Raw genomic sequence first — 23,299 nt, forward strand, 5'->3', positions numbered from 1 at the left:
CAGGCACTTAGGTTCCTACCGTGCATTGCGAAAATAATAAATTAAGCGATGCATTTTTTACAAATTATGTGCAGGTTTTTTTTTTCTTTCTTAGCTGTTTTATGTTGTCATTTATAGTTTTGTTATAATCAGTTTATTTTTTTATTAATTATGTTTTAATACTTATTTATTTATTTTATTATTATTTATTTATTTATTATTTTTTATTATTATTTTGTTCAGTGTTCCAAGCCTATGACTTTCTTTCCATGGAACACAAAATATGTTCTGTGATTTTTTTTTTTTTTCTTTTTTAGTGTTCCAAACCTATGACTTGCTTTCCATGGAACACAACATATGTGATTATTGAATGATTATTTTATTTTATTTTATTTTATTTTATTTTATTTTAAAGAAGTAAATATAACACGCACATACACAAGCTGTCCCATGGAAAATACTTCAACAGATCAATCTTATAAAGTACCAGAGCATTACGTAGACAAGACTGTCCGTCGCGTGCAGAGAGGGCAGAGATGTGACTATTCAACATTGTAATTATTTCTGCACTGGCATGAATTCTGTTTTTCTAGCGTTTCTTTTCTCGTTATTTCTGTCTAGCTTTTGTTTCAAGGAACTTGCGTGACATTGCACAGAGTGGGGAGGAGTAAGAAAAATCCCCTCTTGGCAAGACACGGCTACATGCTGAATATTCCCTGCAGCTAGTAATATCTGAGGCTCTGCCTGCCCTCACAGTATTGTTTCAGGGAGGAATTTGTATCATTTCCTCTGGACTTTTTTTTTGTAATTAATACATCATTCTTTATTTCACCAGAATAAGTGGTAAGCTTTAGAGGTTTCATCACCTTTGTTATGCATACTAAGAATTCCACAGACCTTTGTGTGTAAAACAGTTGTTAACGTTGTTGTTGTTGCTGCTCTTGTCCGTTTTATTGTGTTTGTATCTCCAGGTTTATGGTACAATCATGCGGGTGGTACCCCTCCAACAGCCTGTAAGAACAATGCAAGGTGAGTGCTGAAATCGCACGTACACATGCTAAAACCTGTTGGCACGAGTCCACGCCATCCCAAACAAACAAGCCACTTCCTCTCCACCCATACAATCTGGCTCCAAGGTAAAGAATGTACAGTTTTACAGGAGGACATCAGAATAGACAAAATCATGTACAGGTACCAACAAATTGTTGGTATTTCCAGATTCAGCTTTACCATCCCAGGAATAAATAACATTTTAAAATACAGTCAAATTTGTAAAAATACAGCAGCCGCACACTCAAAACACTGTGCAAAATCAATTTTAATAGCAAGCTTTCGGTCTTCCGACCTAAGGTCGGAAGACCGAAAGCTTGCTATTAAAATTGATTTTTACAATTCCTGATGATTTAATGTAGCAGCACCTCTCTACAAGACATTTTTGACGGATGAGCGGTGGTTCTTTTCTATTTTTTCTAAAATACAGTCAAATAGAAATCAGTTATTTAAATTGTAATAATATTTAACAATATTACTATTTTTACTGTAATTTTGATCAAATAAATGCAGCCCTGGTGAGCATTTTGGAAGCATTTCACTTTTGGCAGTATAAATATTTTGATGTGAATTTTAAGTTTTTGGAGAATGGATTAAATGGTTAAAGACTTGATCTGATGGCGCATATCGAGTCAGGTTTTACAATCCTTGCATGGAATCAATTTTCATTAAATTGCATTAAATAAGTAGGCTTAGTTATTTTTTTAACATTATTTTATTTTTCTGTTATATTTTTTTGAAAGGATATTGGTTTACTTATGGCCATTTTGAGCACTTCAGGTTAACTGAGACACGTGTTTGTTGACATTTAAGAGACTGTTTTGTTGACCTTGATTTATAGGTAGCTATTGCAATATTGAGGTGTTCAGTTTTATTCGGGCTTCACAAATCAACTGTTTCTTGTTTTTCACTGGCATGTCTCTTAGGCTTTGTGGACTAGTGCATCTTTGAGCCTACATTAGGTAAGACTAAAATACTTAAGTACTGTTAAAATCAGATACTCTAACCCCCGGTTTCACAGACAATGCTCAAGCCTTGTCCTATACTAAAATGCAAGTTTGAGCTGTTTTAACTGAAAGCAACTAAAGTAATGTTGTTTTTTTTTTTCTAAAGCAGGTTTATAAAAGCTACTTAAATGTCCCAATCGAACTAAGCTCTAATCCTGGCTTAATTTAAACCCTGTCTGTGAAACCAGGTCTTTAAGACTTTTACTCAAGTCGTATTAGAATTTGTGACTTGTGACTTGTAATGCAGTCTTTTTAGCTGTATGTCTACTTTTACTTAAGTATGGTTTTCGGGTATAGGCCTACTCTTTGCACCTCTGCTTATCCATTCCACAAGTTTTCCTTCAAAATCACAGCTGAAAATATGAAACAAGTGCACTGATTCTATCTGGACCTGTGTTTGTGTTGATGAGATTCACAGCAGCTGAACTGATATACCTGCACACACAGGCACTAATGAGTGTTCGGCTTCACTGGCTGTAAAATCTTTCTCATGTCCAACTGAGCTGTTAAGGAAACATGAATCTCCTCTAACAGCAGGAGCCAGACTGCTCAACCAAGACCATCTCACACTGTTGCCATAACATGGCAGGAATGTCATGAGCGCTTATGCTGAAATCGGTGAATATGAATATTACAGTAGATGCCAAAGATGATATGCACAGAAGGACAGTGACCTTCATCTAAACCCGTTGCAGACGTGCAGGATTTCAGAGCATGTGATAAACAGCCAGATGTCTTATTGGGATAAAGGTAAAATACTCGTGTGGTGTTGGATGGCAACTAGTGGATTTGCAGGCTTCTAGATTTCATTCATATACTGTGTATGTGTGTGTAATCACACTGAGCATCTACAATGGTGCAAGCACCTGTAATCATGGTACGCGGAAATTTCAATTTGCAATCAGATAATTTTTTAATAACTCGAAAAGTTATTAAAGACATCGTTAAAATAGTCCAAGTGACTAGAGTGGCTCAATCTTAAGTTTATCAAGCGACGAGAATACTTTTTGTGCGCAAAAACAAACAAAAATAACGACTTTATTTCAACTATTCATTTCCTGCTCTGTTGGCCTCTAGTCAGTTAACTTAGTGTAATAGCGTAGAGCTACGTAACACGTAGGCTCACTATTGGCCGACGCTGGTCATGTGGTTGATGCGTGTGACGTACAACAACAGAAACTCTACGCTTTTACACTAGTGAACTGACTCGAGGCCCACAGTGAAGGAAATTAATAGTTGAAATAAAGTTGTTATTTTTGTTTTTTTTGCGCACAAAAAGTATTCTCGTCGTTTGATAAACTTAAGATTGAGCCACTGTAGTCATTTGGACTATTTTAACGATGTCTGTAATAACTTTTCGGGGCTTGCAAGTTCAATCCCTCAAGAAGCCTATGGAGGAGTGATCCAGCACTCAGATTTCATCAAAAATATCTTAATTCGTGTTCCGAAGATGAACGAAGGTCTTACGGGGTTGGAACAAAATGAGGGTGAGTAAATTCTTACAGAATTTTCATTTTTGGGTGAACTAACCCTTTAACGACTAGCTGAAACATTCTAAGACTTAACTGAACAAATGTACAGACTTTTTCCAACGACTGGAGCAGATTTTAAACACTGACTGTGAGCACGACTGAACGCGACTCAACGCAAGTCGTTATGTGTGTCCCAGGCTTAAGTGAATTTATTCAAACAATCAGTCCAAAACAGCACCAATGTAAAGAAAACCAGGGTGATTACATGAGAGATGGCAGAGATTAGACTCGCGTTGCGTTTTCAGTGAATTGTTCATTCCAGTGTATGTTTCGAGCTCTGTCATTTGTATGCTGTGATTGTTTCTGAAGAGCGCGAGCAGCGTTGGAATGGAACATCAAAACATCCCACAGCTGTATGGGGAGATGATCGCTATAGCAAACTACCCCATCAAACATTGGTCCGACGTCAACGTCGTGTTCCTGGCCAAAAAATAGTCGCAGTAAAACGGCATAAATCGTTTAAAAAATATATGTTACACAGAACATAACGTCAAAGACGTCGGTTCAATTTTTATTTTGGAACTATTTTTCAACCATGACGGGACGCATTGGAGGGCCGTCTTTTTCAAAGGTCATTAAATGTCCGAATGTTTCCTGGGACGTTTCTCGGCAAGATAAAGCAAACCAGCGTCTCGCTATTCTTTTGTAAAGTTATGATGGATGTGAATTGTAATCAAGGAAAAGATGATTGTGTAGACGTAGGCCTACAGGAGTCGTAAAGTAAGCACGAGTGAGTGCGTTATATTGATGCGAAAACAACACGTGAATGTGTGCTCTTGATGCACTGCTCACACATTGTATTTGTGCACAAAGACATTTCTGTAGCTACACGTCACAATATTCACGTTGTTTTTAGTTCTCTTACGAGAGATTTTCTCGTATTGCGTAAGTTGCTCACGCTACGGGTAAAGTCATCTTTTCTCGAGATATTGAAGCCAAAAATTATCCTTTATTTTGTATTTTTGTCAACGCAGTGCAGCAGCTAGCAGACTTAGAGCAGGCTATCTAGCGTGCTCATTGGTTGCTCTGCGGCAACTGCAGCAGCCTATCGTTGAGCCTGGCGTGATGTCACACCCAATGAGGGCGCTTTATTTTTTTTTTCATCTCTTCAGCGAAGCTCTTCGCATCGCTTGATCCTGAGAGAAGCCACCGCACTTCATCTCTCACACTCACAGAGCCCACTCTCATAAAGCTGTCAAATGCCGCTTGAGTGCTAGATGTAGGAAATGTGCCCACAACTCTGTGCTCACGCCTACTCTCTGCCACACGACCAAAACAGCCTCATATCGGTCAGGTTACAAATGTAAGTTACGTGCCCGCTTACGAGCGCTCACGCTTGCTAGTAAACGCCCGGCGCTGCTCGCGCATTACAAAGTTATCTCAAAACTTTCCCGCCACATGTGAAACAGCCAGCCATCGCTGTCAGCGAGCCGCCGTATTCAGGCACCGAGGGCGGGGGCGAAGTGTGGCGATCGGAACCCGGAGGCTATTCTGCCCATGGCTATGAATGTAAGTTACGTGCCCGCTTATGAGCGCTCACGCTTACTAATAAATGCCCGGCGCTGCTCGCGCATCACAAAGAAGGATAGCAATCTGGTTATCCGGCTCAGGCCGATGGTGTCATACGTGCAGAAAAGGTGCCCACATCTCAGTGTTCACCCCTACACACAAGCACTATACCCGTGTCTCTCGCTTTCACAGACCCCACTCTCTTAAAGCTGGCAAATGCCGCTCGAGTGTTAGATGTAGGAAACGTGCCCACAACCACGTGCCCACGCCTACTGTCTGCCCACTCTGTTGCACGGCCAAAGCAGCCTCATATTGGTCAGGTTATGAATGTAAGTTACGTGCCCGCTCACGAGCGCTCAGGCTTACTAACAAACTTTTTGCCCCGGGCGCCGCTCGCATATCACAAAGCTATCACAAGCAATCGGGACGTCACATATGAAACAGCCAGCTACCGCTGTCAGCGAGCCGCCGTATTCAAGCAGAGCGCCGCGCCCACCCACACCTCTGGTTCAGTCTCCCGAGCCCACCAAGTGCGGCGATCGGGTCCCGGAGTCCATTCTGCCCCTAGCTATGCATGTGAAAGCATGGGAAGCTATTCCAGGGGTGTCGGAATGGGTGCTAAGCACAATAAGACAGGGCTATTCACTACAGTTCGCTCGTCGTCCCCCTTGCTTTCGAGCACAGACCGAGACGAAAGTGAAAGCTGAAGTAGCGCATCTAGTCCGCGCAGAAATAGCCAAACTGCTGTGCAAAGGGGCTATAGAACGAGTACCTCCTTCTCTGAGCGAGTCAGGCTTTTACAGCCGCTATTTTCTCGTACCCAAGAAGGACGGAGCTCTAAGACCTATCTTAGATCTGAGACATTTGAACAAAGCTCTCATGAGAAGACCGTTCAAAATGATGACGACCAGACAAATCCTCGCGCAAATTCGCCCGAGGGACTGGTTTATATCTCTCAATCTAAAAGATGATTATTTTCAGATTCAGATAATACCCCGTCACAGGCCATTCTTGAGATTTGCCTTCGACGGTCAGGTATATCAATACACCGTCCTCCCGTTCGGCCTGTCTTTAGCACCCCGTACATTTACGGACTGCATGGACGCCGCTCTCGCTCCCCTGAGAAATCAGGGCATGCAGATTCTGAACTATTTGGATGATTGGCTGATTCTGGCACAGTCAGAGATAGAACTTTTATCTCACAGAACAGTGCTCCTCTGCCATCTGGAAAGCCTGGGTCTCATGGTCAACTGGACCAAGAGCTCATTACTGCCCAGTCAGTCAGTTTCCTTTCTGGGAATAGAACTGGACTCTGTGGCTATGACGGCCCGGTTATCGACAAAGCACGCGCACGCCGTGTTCGACACCTGGCCGCGTCTTTCCAGAAGGGCAGCATCGCTTCTCTAAAAATGTTTCAGAGAATGCTGGGCTGTATGGCCTCAGCTGCAGCAGTGCTTCAGCTGGGCCTACTGCGCATGCGCCCGCTACAACGCTGGTTGAATGCTTGAGTGCCTCATCGAGCTTGGGTTCTCGGCTGCAGACGAATCAGAGTGACTCAAAGCTGCGTCTCAGCTCTGCAACCCTAGTTAGCGGCCGACTAATACCAGCGGGGGGTGATGATGGTCTCTTCGAGGGCAGACCGGTCTTTGGCCTGTGGATAGACCGAGAGAAATGCCTTCACATAAACTGTCTGGAGATGATATCGGTTGAGAACGAGCTGAAGCACTTTCTCCTGCTCATACGAGACCACCACATTCTAGTCGGATCAGACAACATGTCTGTGGTGTCTTACGTGAACCGTCAGGGTGGAGCAGATCTAGGAATTTCTGCGATCTGATGGAACGCCTCCTTGTTTGGTCCCAGCACTTTCTGTGCTCGCTGAGAGCCGCACATCTGCCAGGCCATCTGAACGATGGCCCAAACAAACTGTCCAGGAACAACATTCCCCCAGGGGAATGGTCCCTGAATCCCCAAACGGTCCAGTTACTGTGGCACCTCTTCGGCAAAGTGGAAGTCAACCTGTTTGCGTCAAAAGACAACGCTCACTGCCCAATATTCTTTTCAAAGGACGAGGACGCGCTGGCCCAAATCTGGCCCAGCCTCCCACTCTATGCTTTTCCTCCGGCCTCTCTGTTACCACAGGTAATCAAGAGGATCAGGGAAGCACGCCACTCGGTGCTCCTGGTACCCCCGCGATGGGAGAACCAAGTCTGGTTCCCAGAGCTGACGCGGCTGTCACGCATAGCCCTGTGGCCGATTCCAGTGAGGAGAGATCTACTCTCTCAAGCCTGCGGCTCAATCTGGCATCCCCATCCAGAGCGCTGGTCTCTGCACGTATGGTTGATCAACGGATACCCATTGTCTTGCCAGAAGGAGTGATGAACATGATTGCGCAATCCAGAGCTTCCTCTACGAGGCGGCTCTATGCGTCTAAATGGTCTGTGTTCTCCAAATGGTGTGCCGATAGAAATCTGGACCCACGGACATGTGGGGTATCGTGGTTGCTTAGTTTCCTTCAAGAGCTACTGGACAGGGGCAGGTCCCCCATCACGCTTAAAGTTTATCTGGCGGTAGTTGCAGCATTCGCTGAATCAACGCACAGCCAGTCATTGGGAAGGAACAAGCTGGTCATCCGCTTCCTTCGGGGAGCCAGAAGGATGAACCCCCCACGACCCCCGTCGGTTCCTATATGGGATCTTTCTTTGGTCCTAGAGGCCCTGAAAGCATACCCCTTCGAACCGCTAGACTCTGTGGACCTCAAGTACCTCTCGCTCAAAACCATTTTTCTGACAGCTCTGTCATCAGTAAAACGCGTGGGGGATTTACACACACTATCCGTTAGCGCTGCGTGTCTTGAGTTTGGACCGAATGACTCTAAAGTCATCCTCAAACCGAGACATGGCTTATGTTCCTAAGGTGTTGGGCACTCCCTTCAGAGCGCAGGTCATTTCTCTATCGGCTCTGCCTGCTTCCGATAGTGAGAGCGATGTTAGTCTCCTCTGCCCTGTCAGGGCGCTGAGGGCTTACATTACGCGCTCCGCCCCCTTCAGGCGCTCGGAGCAGCTCTTTGTTTCGGCTCTATCCAGATGGATAGTGGACATTATATGGACGCTATAGCAGTGCTTATGTGTCTAAAGGTCTGCAGTGCCCTTTGGGCATCAGGGCTCATTCCACTAGAGGTGTGGCCTCGTCGTGGGCTTGGTCCAGCCGGATTTCCATTCACGACATTTGTGAGGTGGCGGGCTGGGCCTCCCCGTCCACATTTTTCAGGTATTATAAACTGGAAGTCCCCTCCTTGCAGGCTAGACTTCTGTCAGTGTAAGTGAGATGTACGTTCTGCCCAGATCTGATTGTGCACAGACTACTCTCACGTGACTTAGCTCTCCTGAACTGAACTATATGGTTGATATGGTAGTCAGGCAATGCCGCTCTGTATTCCTTGTGGGTGCTAATGAACAGTGTGCTGGCCCGCATTGCTGGCCACCTGATTACCACTTATCTATGTTCCCCCGGGACTCCCTGGGAATCATGAAGTGGATACTGGCGCACACGGTGTTGACAAGGGGTTCCCGTAGCGTAAGCAACTTACGCAATACGAGAGAACCTTTTGTAAGAGAACGTACTCGGTTATGTACGTAACCTTGGTTCTCTCTAGAAGAGGGAACGAGTATCGCATAACCGGCCGTGCTGGTGCCACGAGCGTTTTCGATCAGTCGATGAAAACCAGAGTTGCAACCTATCAGCCTAACTTATATACACTAAGCCACCCCCATTCTGGCGGGCTGTGACGCGTAGAGGACGCGACTTCACGCCAGGCTCAACGATAGGCTGCTGCAGTTGCCGCAGAGCAACCAATGAGCACGCTAGATAGCCTGCACTAGGTCTGCTAGCTGCTGCACTGCGTTAACAATAAATACAAAATTAAGGATAATTTTTGGCTTCAATATCTCGAGAAAAGATTACTTTACACGTAGCGTAAGCAACTTACGCAATACTCGTTTCCCTCTTCTAGAGAGAACCGAGGTTACGTACGTAACCAAGTAGGTTTTTGGCATCTCCATGTTGTATAAAATGTAAACAAGCTTTGCTGTTGCACTGTAGGCTACACATAGCCTACTCTACACGATAAATTCAGAAAAAAAAATATCTGTAATGTTTTTTGTTTTCATGGGTGCTTAAGTGCATACATTTATTAATTATATGAATCCTTATATAATTTGGTTATTAACGTGTCCTTTTTTGGAAAGACACCTAAAACAACCATGAAAAAAGCTTGCAGAAAATACAGTTTTGTGAGAATCATCTCTCTATGCTTAATTTATCGAGTGTGATTAAAAAATAAAAAAAAGTGTGTGTGTGTGAATAAGAATTTCAATAGTACAGCATTTATTTGAAATAGTGTTTATATATGATATCATAATAAACACTATTGGCTTTTTTAAAAATGTTCTATTCATCAAGGAATATATATTGTATATATACAAGGAATATGTTTCCAATATCAAGCAGCACTACGGATTTCAACATTGATAATAATAAGAAATGTTTCTTGAAATCAGCATATTAGAATGATTTCTCAAGGATCATGTTTCGAATTACATTATAATTTATATCAAAATAATTTTTAGTGAGCTTAATAAGAAACCTATTTCAAAAACATAAAATCATATCCACCCCTAACTTTATGATTTTATATATAATATTTTTTTTGTATAATTTGTAGGCCTATCTGTTTTTCCCCCAGTGGTTTATTTTATTTGTTATTTATTATATCACTTAGCAGGTTTCATGTGAATGATCAAAGAATATTTAATACTTTTATGGTTAGATAATGTCATTGCCCCATGTTTTTAAAATAGAAGAGAGGAAATAATTACTGGACCATGACCCTTTTGTTTGGGTTTTTGCATTCCCGAGTCCTCCAAAAGTAATATGCTCTATTAATTCTGATATTTCTCTAATTAGATTGGTCATTTGTTTTGTCACTGTAGACTGCAGTCCAGTCCTTCTGTTGTGAAATGAAAAGGTCTCAGTGGAACAGAAGCTGCCCCACAGCGGCCCCAAAAAACAGAAACCCGAATTCACCTCATCACGAATCCTCTACACACAAACACATGGATGTGATTTGTGAGTTTTATCATTTTACAAGGCCTCATTGCATTATGTTTTCTATAAAACACAGAATAGATGTGATTTCAAGCTTTAAAGGCATTGTATCATAAGGAATCAAATGTATGTTAATTTATCAACATTTTAAAATTCCTCCTCAGTGGAAAAAACAACAACATTTAATGAAACTAATCTGCAGAAAGTTGATAGTCATAAACAAAAAAATATAGTGATGTAAAACAATATTGTGGTCTAAAAACTACTAAGATTGTAAGTAAGATTATCATTACTCCAGTCTTCAGTGTTACATGATCCTTCAGAAATCATTCTAATATGCTGATTTAGTACTCAAGAAACATTTCTTATTATTATCAATGTTATAAAAGCAGCTATGCTGCTTAATATTTTGGTAGAAAAAAGGTTTGTTAAATATTTTGCAAGCATATTGTGATTTGTCAATTGTTTTATTTGTGATAATGCAATATAACATGTAAAACATGTGAGGACATACAAACAAACAGGAACACATGCCAAAACAAAATGTATTGTTTTATTATTTATTAAATATGTTGTTGTCAATGTATGTTTTTTTCCTGTTAGCTTTTTGTTTTTCTATGCATTTTTTTTTTGCATAGTACAATAAACATGTAACTGTACTTCTCCTTTTTTGCCATATATATTTATTTTGCCCTATATATTTCAGTGCAGTACATCCTTGAATTATTGACAGCGTGCATGTTTAAGGTTGGTCACCACCGTAACGGTTGCTATAGGGGTTGTATTTGGTTGCTTTGTTGCTTCAATGAGCAAGAAAGGAGAGGTGTTGCCACAGGTAATCTGAAAAGGAGAATGGCTGGCCTGTCAATCTGGATTATATGTGTCTCGCTGCACTTTGATGTGCCATGACCGTCTGAAGCACTGCACACACACTACTTCCTTCCACTGCAGGCCTGTGTTTATACAAACTTTCTTAAACTAGAAAAGATTAGACAGCTATGTACTATTCATGCTAATTATCATGCAGAAAGCTGTTCCAAACCTGTATGATTTACATTAAGCAGAAAGTTCACCCTCATATTTCTGTCCTTTCAAAGAATTTGAATGGTGGCAAGATGCTGTCAAGGTTCAAAATGACAAAACACCATGAATTTATTTTAGTCAAATTAGTAATAATTTTAATAAGAATTAATGTATTTTGTTGTATTTCTTCCCTAATTAATATATTTTTAAAATATATTTAATAAACATTTGAATATTAAATACAAGTTTAATTAGTTTGGTGTGTATGTTGCTAATCATTTTATGTTTGGAGTTACTAGGCAAACGCACCATTTTTGGAAGAGTTAAAATAGTTTTTAACAAAGTGTTTGCTTTTGCAAGAGATGTCTGAAAGTTTTGCATGTGTTGAGCGTGTTTTGTGGTTTTTGTGTGTAGAGTTTCAAGAAATGGAACCATAGTTTCAGAAATTTTGTGTAAGCAATTATATATATTTTTTAAATGTGTTAATTTTAAAATAATTTAATATTTTAATTTTGATGTAATCATTTTTTTTAATTAATGCATTTATTTAAATGTAGTACTTTGAAAAAAAATCCAGATTCCTCCTAATTAAAGGAAAAGCTTTGAATCAATATAAGTTGGGTGAATTATCTATTTATTTAAATGAAACCATATTTGCACTGCAGCCACAGTCTGACTAACAGCATTCAGGTGAATATATGAATGGCACATGAAGTACCTTCCTCTTATTCCCATTGATGAAAGATTTTTCCGATGTGTGAGAAAACAGCTGTGTGTGTGTGTGTGTGTGTGTGTGTGTGTGTGTGTGTGTGTGTGTGTGTGTGTGTGTGTGTGTGTGTGTGTGTGTGTGTGTGTGTGTGTGTGTGTGTGTGTGTGTGTGTGTGTGTGTGTGTGTGTGCGCGCGCGTGGGTGTGTGTGGATGTTTTTACAAGGCAGCACATTTAGTTCTTTGTAGTTTACACTAACTTATGCAATCATGTAATAGAATCGGTGTCAGTGGGAATGGAACATACCAAACTGGATCGGCCAGATGAGGGGGAAGAGACAGTTTGCTCACACGCACACATACACCTGTGACCTCTGTTACTGCTCTCTGCAATTCTATCTAATTTTTTCTGCGCTGGCCACTGTGACCGTGCAAACAAAGCAATGCAATGTGCAAGAAATAGCTGAGAGCTTGCACATTAGCTGCAGTGTTCTATTTAGTTCAAGTATGTGAAAGTACATGTCGTGAGTCAGACAGACAAAACTGTATTGTTATTGCTCTTTGTCACTGGACATGGAAGCTTATTTAGAGTTTCTGTTGTGTTCTTATTGTCTCTGTACTGCCATCGCTTGTGTTTGGTCCACCCTAGCAACTCCCTAACAACCATATTCTCACGGAAGGTCCAGAGAGGTAGTGAGAGGAAAGGAAACATTCTCTTTACAGTGTCATGGCTTTTGTGGATTTTAGAATTTCAAAATCATTTTAAAGTTTTGTCTTTCCGAACTTCTTTTATTGTGGTATGTTTTATTGACATGACATCTGTAACTTAAATGGCTTGACTAATTATGAATGAAATATTTCTGTATGCTCAGTCTAAATTATTTAATTTATTCATTTTACTATATATACTGTATATTAGGGTGCATCAAATTTGAATGGGAAATTTTAATTTCAAAATATAAATTTGGCTGGCATTGCATTTTGTTCCAATTAACATAAAAATGACTTTTGCAAAGTTTTGAGGAATTCCATTGAGATTGAGGGGTGCCAACTAACATCCATCCAATTTCGAAAAATTTGCAATTTTTAGTCTAATTGCCAAAAGGTTGACCTGGAAATGTTGAGTACAGTGAACTTTTATACAGTAACATATTCTATAGGGTTATCAAAGTAAAAGTTGTTTGTTTGCCCTTTGGGCAACTTGGGCATTTCTCAGAATTCAACTTTCAAGATTGGGACATGTCCATTGGCCTTACCCTGAATTGTGTGCAGCAGTGACGGATGTCGGACACACATATAAATAATAACTCATTACATTTATATAGCGCTTTTCTCGACACTCAAAGCGCTTTACATGGAAAGGAAAATCTCCTCAACCACCACCAATGCGCAGCATCCACCTGGATGATGCGACGGCAGCCATATTGCACCAGTACGCCCACCACATACCAGCTTACTGGTGGAGAGGAGACAAAGTGATGAAGCCAATCAGTATATATGTTGAGTTATTTCAATTACTTTAGTTTGATTTTTTCATTGCAAAAATCTGGAAGTCTGTAAATTTTGCCTGTAAACCTGATTTGAAATGGGGGTTGAATAATTTTGATTACAGCTGTAGCTGTCATATTTGCACAGTGACGGTTTTCAAACAGGTTGTTACCATCCATCCATCCATCGGCTTATTATAGTTAGGTAAATGTATTTAAAGTGTTTTTTAGACACTCGACTGTAATATGCTGGCAGTGAAGGCCTTGTGATCACTCTCACATGCAAAAAACAAGCTGGTTTGTTAACTATTTTATTTACTTTCAGAATGTTAACTAATAAATGTATAATTCAGAAACCCTTGCTATTAGCAACACCAGTGGCCGTTAAGTGAACTGCAGCCTGTAATTATTGCTCAGGCTCGCACTTGTGCACACGTCACGCTACAAGAGCCTGAACGGGATTCAATGCCCCAATATACTCACGGCCAAGTACTTTTTTGTTAAGTTAAAAGTGTTGGTTGCAGCGATATACTGTTAACAAACATCCAGACACTGTCCACGCTGAGAGCGACATTTAGATGAATATGTAAATATGTTCTGCGCGCTTTCCTCTCAATAACAAAATAAACACACAACAAAAAATGACAGCGGTGAGAAAGCAGCAGTTGTGGATATTGGTTTGTTTGCAATTCATCGGCATCATGTTGACAGATGAGGTAGGCCTAATTAAAATGACACTATTATGATATTGATTATAATGTATTTAAGACCGTAGACTTTATACTTGATCTGGCAACTTGAGACTATAGTTTAAATAAATGCCTTTTCTTTTCTTTGCATTACACAGTTTCATAGTAGCTCTTTCAGCATTATCCTGAACATTGTATAAGCATTCATGTAATGTGTCAAAGGATGAGAGGCTCTTTGGAGCAAGCGTAAACATCACATCCTTTTGATTTTTGTAATATGCAGTTCCTGTGAAAAATTGTTCTAGTGGGTTTAGTATACCTGAATATGTATGATATTTCCCCTATTGTGGACGTGTCCTTGATACACCGCGGAAAAAAATGAAAAGTTGAAAATATTAATGGGACTGAAAATATTAGTGCACACTCCTTAAATTGTAACTTGTTTAATAGCTTATTTCCAAAAGGTAATGAAATTTCAATGTTATACATTAAAATTCACATTTTCAAAACAATGAATAGTTTGTGTACTATGATAAATCGTCTGAGCTGTTTTGTCTGAAGTTGCAATTTGAGGAGCGTTCATTCTACATGCTTTCATGGACAACCCTGAAAGTTTTTGTGTTTCAAACTAGCTATTAAAACATTTTCAATAAAAAAGCTATTAATACATAAAAATACTTACATATAGCCCTTTTAAGATCATCTGCAAACAGGTGCATTAACCTTTACTTTGCTCCTGTTTGCAGGCTTATTTTGTAAAGATGTTTCCTATTTTCCTCCGACTGTATAATACTGCCCTGCCTCTAGTATTACAACGTTTTCTTTTCTTGCCAGCCAGTTGCTGTAATGACGGTGGTAAATCTCTCTTTTAATTTACTGCAGGCGGATAAATTCAACACTTGTAGTTGAGCTTGGTGACGGATTGTTTTGTTTGTGTGTTGCTATTTGATGTCAACTTGATGGTTTTCAGCATCCATTAATACATGTATTCGTCATTCAAGAACTGTTCACCCAAAAATAAAAAAATACAATTTTAATTTATTCACCGTCATGATTTTTTAAAAACCCATATGATTTTGATTCTTTCATGTAAATCAAAAGCAGTAAAAGCTGCCCTTTTCAACAGAATTAAAACTTTCAAGGCAATATTTTTAGTGACTCAAATAGGCCTATGTATTTGTTTATAAGAGATGTTTGTGTACGTTCTCTTTTGATTATGGCTGCAGAAATGTAAAATGTTGACTAAATGATTATGATTTTGTGCTGTTTTTGTATTTGTGTATTTGTGCCCAATTTGCATAATGCATAATTCTCTCACTGAGTTGGCTACTAAAACAACACGGATGAGCATGCAAATGCCCCCCCTCCTAATAACATGCTGTTCATACTTAATTTTCCTTGCAACTAAGGACAAAAATAGATTAATTTTTGAAGAGCAGGCTCTTATATATAGACCCAAAGGCCATCAGATCATCAGATAATGGACTTTGTTGAACTTTAATTTAATTCATGGGAAACCTTTGCAGACTTGCATCATTCACTTATCTGGTGTCTATCATTCATCCTCTCTTAAGTTTCAGTGACATGTCCTATTATTCACCCAACACAGCAGATATGTTGTTTGTTTTGGGCAGATATTCTCATTCATCTTGGGGTGAAGATTGCATGGACATGTTTCTGGCAAATGGTGTGAATTTGCTTTGGATGTAAGAAAATACCACCTATACTAATGGTTGCTAGAGATCACTGGGGTGCCATTTCGTCTGTGTCTATTATCAAGCGATTTACAACTTCCTGGTATTTGGAAGATATCCACCCACAAGCAAAGAAAAAAGATGTTAATGAAAAAAAGAGGTAAATGAACAGTATGCTGAAGATCCAGTGTCTTTTTGATATTAATTTAAACACAAGATCATGAAAGATGTTGGAATTTCATTTTTGTAGGCCCTAAATACAATTTTTAAATATATTCAAATAGAAAAGTTATTTTAAATTGTAGTAATATTTCACAACTGCTTTTACTGTATTTTTGATCAAATAAATGCTGCGTGGTGACCATAAAAGGCTTCTTTCAAAAACATAAAAAAAATCTTGATGTGTGTGTATATATATATATATATATATATATATATATATATATATATATGTGTATATGGGGAGGAAATGTGTTCATTGTAACAGAGTATAGATAATCATCTGAAGTTTATGCCTCAGGGGAATAGGATTTGTATTGACATCACTGTTTTAAGGGAAATAACATTCACATACAATTTTCCACAAATGTAACATGTCACTCCGACGTCATTATTTGACATATACAGTAAAAACCTATGACAAAACAAAATATTTTTCATTTTAATTTGAGCACACCATGTGGTTTCTTCAGAAATGCGGTGGTGGTGTGATACAAGAGCTCATTGTTTAGCAGGAGTTCCCCTCTTATCAGGATCATGTTTCTATCACTCAGAAAGGGACTCAGTGTCAGGAAGACATCTGTCATTAGATACCTCATTAATGACCATCTAACGCTCAATATGAACCAGAGAGACTATAAGAACTCTAACAACATGTTCCTGGTGCATTTTCCATTACCTCAAAGACCATATTGACATGCCCATTTAGGTCAAACCAGCATCCAAAAAAAAGCATGTTGTCTGTGCATAAAGTTGATAAATTTGCTAAATGTAAAATGAATTGTTAAATGTTGAATTGTATATGACTATATGACTGTTCTTAACCCTTTACAGCACGGAGAGTTTCCTTAAACCCTGTGTTCTGTACATTTTTCTTTAAATGATTGCAACCAATTAGAATGTTTGAAGAAGTATCAAAGAACAGTCCAATAAGGTTTGGGAGTCACCATCAAGCACCATTTGAAGGTGGGACGTCCTTTTCTGACACATGGTCACAGGAGCACATGGTGTGAGTTGAAAGCAAGATTATTTGCTTTAGTAATCTTATTTAAAATGACATGAACTGTACATAAAAATATGTTTGTGTGTATGAAGGTGTAGAGAAGCCTTTTGGCAGGTTTTATGGAGTTTTTATTTTATTTTGCATGTTCACATATTCAGTTTTTCTTTTTCTTGCATCAGGGCAACGTTGTGCGATAAGAGTTACTTTTCAGGGATGTCTTGAACAATACTTCACAATTGCAAATAATGTGTTACAAAAAGGGAAGATGCAGGGTTCCTGGGTGCACAGGAACACCCAAAGTCACCAAAGTGACACCAAAGTGCAGCATCCCCCTGGATGATGTGACGGCAGCCATATTGGGCCAGAACACCCACATTACACCAGCTTATTGGTGGAGAGGAGACAGAGTGATAGATCTCACAGTCTCCGCTCTAATTCATCCCAAAGGTGTTCTATCGGGTTGAGGTCAGGACTGGTGCGCAGTCATGTTAGAACAGAAAGGGGCCATCTACAAACTGTTCCCACAAAGTTGGGCGCATGAAATTGTCCAAAATGTCTTGGTATGCTGAAGCATTAGGAGTTCCTTTCACTGGAGCTAAGGGGCCAAGCCCAACCCCTGAAAAACAACCCAACACCATAACCCCCCCTCCACCAAACTTTACACTTTGCACAATGCAGTGAGGCAAGTACCGTTCTCCTGGCAACCGCCAAACCCAGACTCGTCCATCGGATTGCCAGACAGAGAAGTCAAGTCAAGTCACCTTGATTTATATAGCGCTTTTATACATATAGCTATACAGTGGAAATAGGAAATTAAAGTAACAGATAGTGTTTTGGCTTTACAGCAGCTCTAGAATAAAGTTACTGTCCAGCTAAAGTTAGTTTTGATTGATTCACTTCCGTCGCAATGATCATTAGTTATTAACTTAGGGCCACTAACACGACACCGTTCTAACAGAAAACCTTTAATGCGATCTGGCGCTCATTTGCATAAAACAGTGCCTGGTGGCTCTGAGAATTTTTTACCGCTTCCGCGTAGCAACGTGAATCGGAATTATCTCGACAACGTTTTATCAGTACAGAGGTAAAGGGGAGAGACTAGTTGACACATCAGAACTGTGTTGTCGTCGTGTCCAGGCGCAGGTCCTTCATCAGATCCGGATATGGCCTGGATCTAGAAACCGAAATCCGAAATCTGGAAACCTCGGGATAAACAGAGAGACTAATATTAGCGTAGACGCCATCCTTCCGCATTATCCGCATGACTTAAACGCTGGCAGACACCAGCAGTTCTTGGCAGGTATATTGATCATGAAATCAGAATTTTCTTGTTTTGAATTGTCTACCGACTGCTGGCGGTAGATCCTTTTCCTATTTAGCACCAAAACTTTGGAACAAAGTACAAAGTACATCAGCATTTATGGGAAGTGTTCCCGGTCCCGGCTGATCTAAACTATGCAGCCTAACATAGAATTATAGAAGTCTATAATGTGTTGTGTGTATGCTAAGCCAACGAGATGTGTTTTTAGTCTAGATTTGAACTGACAAACTGTGTCTGCTTCCCGGACAATGTTAGGAAGATTGTTCCAAAGTTTTGGTGCTAAATAGGAAAAGGATCTACCGCCAGCAGTCGGTAGATCTGTGTTTACCGCCAGCCATAATTTTGAGATCACAATATATGTGAAGGTCTATAATGCGTTAAGAGCTCGCTCAAGTGCAGGGGAGCTAAACCATTTAGTGCTTTGTAAGTAATCCAGGGCCGGCCCGAGGCATAAGCGAACTAAGCGACCACCAGGGGGCCCCCCAATCGAGTTAAATTTTTTTTTTTTTTAGATGACTTAAAAACAAGTGACATTAATGAATGAATGAATATGAATGCAGGGCTGCCAACTGTCACGTATTGAGCGTGAGACACACGCAATTGACCCAATTCTCACGCTCTCACGCCACACCCCCGATTTCTCAAGCTTAAGTGAAAGATGAGTTTATCTATATATCTACCTGTTGAGCCACTCGCGATCGACTAGTTATACCGGAAATTTGTTAAAATATCCCGTAATCTAGAGTAAGATATCCCCCCCCCCCTTTGGAGTAGTCTCACGCCAAGCTAAACTCAAATAATAGCCGCAGGGGAACTTGACCTTCAAGGTGAAAGGGTAGCAGTTACAATAAATAATAAACATAGCAGTTTGAACTCTTCTCCACTGTATTATACCACACATCAGATCACTAACTCCAAAAACCCGCGACAATCCATTACCAAATGTGCACGACCCATTCCTATCTACGGCAAGCCCCGAGGGGAAAAATAGATTGCATACACACATACAACGAGCGCCAGTACATCATTACTGGTATTATAGTAACAGACTTTGTTGGATTCTGTCATGTACAATCCAACAAAGTCTGTTACAATAATAATAATAAAAAAGATTTTGAGGACAGTTACATTGTATTGAGACAGTTGAGAAATAATAATATTTTTACAGTTTTCAACAATAATTGTCATTGTTGAACCCTTGCTCTTATTATGTTTCTGATTTCTCAGTTTTGTCATTACTTTAGCAAATAATTTATTTTATATGTTTTGAGACAGTTTGTTTTAAGAAGTTTCAAAGAGTTAGTAAAAGAGTAAATTAAAAGTTAAAACTTTTTTAAGTAGGCATCTATTTTTCTTTTTAAAATAATACATTATTCATATTTTTTTTTAAATTATTTTTAACAGAACCTCAACTCTCGCGTAATTTAACGTGGCTAGCCTGTTGACTGACAGGAGCTGCCGCTGTCAGGTTCACGTGAAGTACGTTAGTAGGAATTATCCTGGCAAAATCAAAGGAGCATACAGCTAAGCGCAAATATGAAGATGAGCACAGAACATTTTTATCTGAATGGGAGGATTTATATTTTTTTGTTGAATGAAATGGAAAACCATTCTGCTTGATATGCCAGACGTCGTTGTCGCATTTTAAGGCTTCAAATCTTGAGCGCCATTTCACATCACTCCATTCTACGGTGGCCCGGGAATTTCCCAAAGGCAGTGAACTTCGCAAGCACAAGGTAAACACTTTGAAACGTCAGACAGTCAAGCAAAGTCAGCTTTTTCGGAAATTTACCAAGCATTCAGAGACAGTGACATTAGCGTCATATCAACTGGTATGGAACATTGCTCGTGCAAAAAAAACATATCGTGAAGGGGAATTTCTTAAAAAGTGCCTTAGTGATGTTGTTGCTATTCTTTGTCCCGAAAATGAAAATTTGATACGTTCAGTAAAGGAACTTCAGCTGTCACGGCACACAGTTGAAGAGAGAATATCGGACATTAACGAAATGTTGAAAGACATTTATATTCAGATCTTCAGAAGTGCCGGTATTTCAGCATTGCTTTGGATGAGTCTTGCGATGTTCAAGATAAGCCACAGTTGGCGATATTTGTACGATTTGTGTCAGAAGACTGCACAATTAAGGAAGAGCTGCTTGACATTGTGCCACTTAAAGACAGAACCCGTGGCATCAACCTAAAAGAGACACTGATGGCTGTTGTTGAGAAAGCAGATCTGCAGTTATCAAAGCTAACAGCAATATCCACTGACGGAGCACCAGCCATGTTGGGATCTGGGAAAGGCCTTGTAGGGCTGTGTAAAGCTGATGAACGGTTTCCTGAATTTTGGACATTTCACTGTATCATCCACCAAGAGCACTTGGTGTCTAAAAAGCTGAACTTTGATCACATCATGGAACCTGTGCTGGAAATTGTCAATTTTATACGCACACATGCTCTCAATCACAGGCAGTTCAAAAATCGAATTGCTGAGCTTGATGAAGATCTTCCATCTGATCTGCTTCTTCACTGTGCTGTAAGATGGCTTTCAAGAGGTAATGTGCTTTCTCGTTTTTTTGAGCTTTTAAATCCAGTGAAGCTGTTCCTCGTAGAGAAACATAAGGAATATCCTGAGCTACGTGATCCCCATCGGATTTCGGACTTGGCTTTTTTGGTCGACACGCTGCATTATCTGAATGGCCTCAATGTGGATCTGCAAGGGAAGTTAAAGATGGTGTCTGATCTGGTGCAGAGTATTTTCACATTTGTCAACAAACTCAAGCTGTTCAAGACTCATCTACAAAAGAGGCAGTTAACACATTTTCCATCCTTGTTGAAGGCAAGTGGACAAGCAGCAGAGGTTGTAAACGGGAGTACTGCACGGTATGCAACACTGCTTGAAAATCTCGAACAGAGTTTTGAGGACAGATTCTCCGGCCTACGCCAAAAAAGACCACAAATTTAATTTCTTATCAACCCATTCACTGCTGAATCAGACTGTTTAAAAGCCCCTTTAGTGGAAGATGAAGCAGCGACTCAGCTTGAAATGATTGAACTTTCTGAGGATGACAGACTTAAAAGTGTTCTGAGGGAAGGAACCGTGGAGTTTTGGAAGATTGTGCCAATGAGAGATATCCCAATGTCAAACAGGCTGCAGTCAAACTATTGTCAATGTTTGGGTCAACTTACATGTGTGAATCACTTTTTTCAACACTGTAACAAGTGAAATCAAAGCATCGCTCTGTCCTGACTGACACGCATGTGAAAGAATTACTACGAGTAGCCACAACTGAATACAAGCCAGACTTAACAAAGATTGTGGAAACCAAGGAGTGCCAGGTGTCCCACTGAGTCATGTAACCTTTTAGGTAGGCTGATACTATGACAAACATTGACAAAAATTTAAATCCATGAACTATTGTGTGATATGTAATTAGTAATTGTAAAAGTAATACATTTTAATGTTATTGTTAGACACATCTGTTGTGTGGCTCTTTGCAGTGATGAGGGATTTTTTTTTGGCTCATCATGCTGAACAGGTTCGCCACCCCTGCTATAGATCATAAAATACTCTTGGATCGACTAAAAAACTACACTGGTGTTCAGGGACAGGCATTAAGCTTGTTTAGATCGTACTTATCAGACAGTTATCATTTTGTCTGTTTAAATGGGGAAAAATCGAAAATAACGTCAGTAGACTATGGAGTGCTGCAAGGATCGGTGTTAGGTCCTCTGCTATTCTCAATATATATGCTGCCACTTGGTAATATTATAAGAAAACATGGAATTAATTTCCACTGTTATGCTGATGACACTTAATTATATATTTCATCACGACCAGATGAAAACACTAACTCATCTTAATTGACAGAGTGTCTCAAAGATATAAAATGCTGGATGACGTGTAATTTCCTGCTATTAAATTCAGATAAAACGGAGGTATTACTTATTGGTCCAAAAAACTACCCCCAAAACCTTGTACAATACAACTTTAATTTAGAAGGATGTCCTGTTACTTTATCCACTACAGTAAAAGACCTGGGTGTTATACTAGACCGCAACTTGCCTTTCGAAAATCATATTTCATATGTTACAAGAACAGCCTTTTTCCACCTTAGAAACATTGCTAAGCTACGTAACATGCTATCTGTTTCTGATGCAGAAAAGTTAGTTCATGCATTCATGACCTCGAGACTAGATTACTGTAATGCTTTATTAGCTGGCTGTCCTGCATCCTCAATAAACAAGCTACAGTTTGTACAAAATGCAGCTGTTAGAGTTCTTACTAGGTCAAGAAAATGTGATCATATAACACCAATTTTATCATCTCTACACTGGTTACCTATCAAGTTCCGTATCAATTACAAAGTATTCCTACTGACCTATAAAGCCCTAAATGGTCTAGCTACTGTGTATTTAATGGACCTTCTATCACATTACAATCCATCATGTTCTTTAAGCTCACTAAATTCGAGGCTTCTGGTCATTCCTAGGATATCTAAGTCCACTAAAGGAGGGAGGGCGTTCTCGCATTTAGCTCCTAAACTCTGGAACAGCCTTCCTGATATTGTTCGAGGCTCAGACTCGCTGTCCCACTTTAAAACTAGATTAAAGACGCATCTCTTTAGCCAAGCATTCACATAATGCTTACCTTTTATACTACTGTTGAATCAGATTGAATGCATTAATATTATGAACAGCAGCTATGCTAATTATTTCCCATCTGCTCTTCTGCTGTTATCTCGGGACGCTAGTCCCGGGGTAAATAGTGTTCGTCAGCTCCAGTTTGTACCCAGCCTCTCACGGAGACTTCAGATCCCCCAACACCTGCGATGAGATGACTAAATGCCTGTGAAGAGACGACTCGACGCCTGTGAAGAGACGACTCAACGCCGGCGATATGTTATGCCCTAAATTACTACATGATTAACTAACTGTATTTTTTTTTTCTATGTACATTTCTGAAATGCACTTTCT

General features: G+C 39.8%; 1 long non-coding RNA gene across 1 annotated transcript; it reads left to right on the forward strand.

Moving 5' to 3' along the window:
* The first annotated feature begins 279 nt into the window (after positions 1-279).
* Positions 280-23,299, forward strand: LOC143744660 (uncharacterized). The gene is made up of 5 exons (XR_013205873.1): positions 280-822; positions 951-1,008; positions 1,956-1,991; positions 10,069-10,204; positions 23,119-23,299. It is a non-coding gene; the product is annotated as an uncharacterized LOC143744660 (long non-coding RNA).

Source organism: Siphateles boraxobius, unplaced genomic scaffold, assembly GCF_051911475.1.
Source record: "Siphateles boraxobius isolate OS27281-9 unplaced genomic scaffold, OSU_SipBor_1 20, whole genome shotgun sequence".
Classification (NCBI taxonomy): Eukaryota; Metazoa; Chordata; class Actinopteri; order Cypriniformes; family Leuciscidae; genus Siphateles; species Siphateles boraxobius.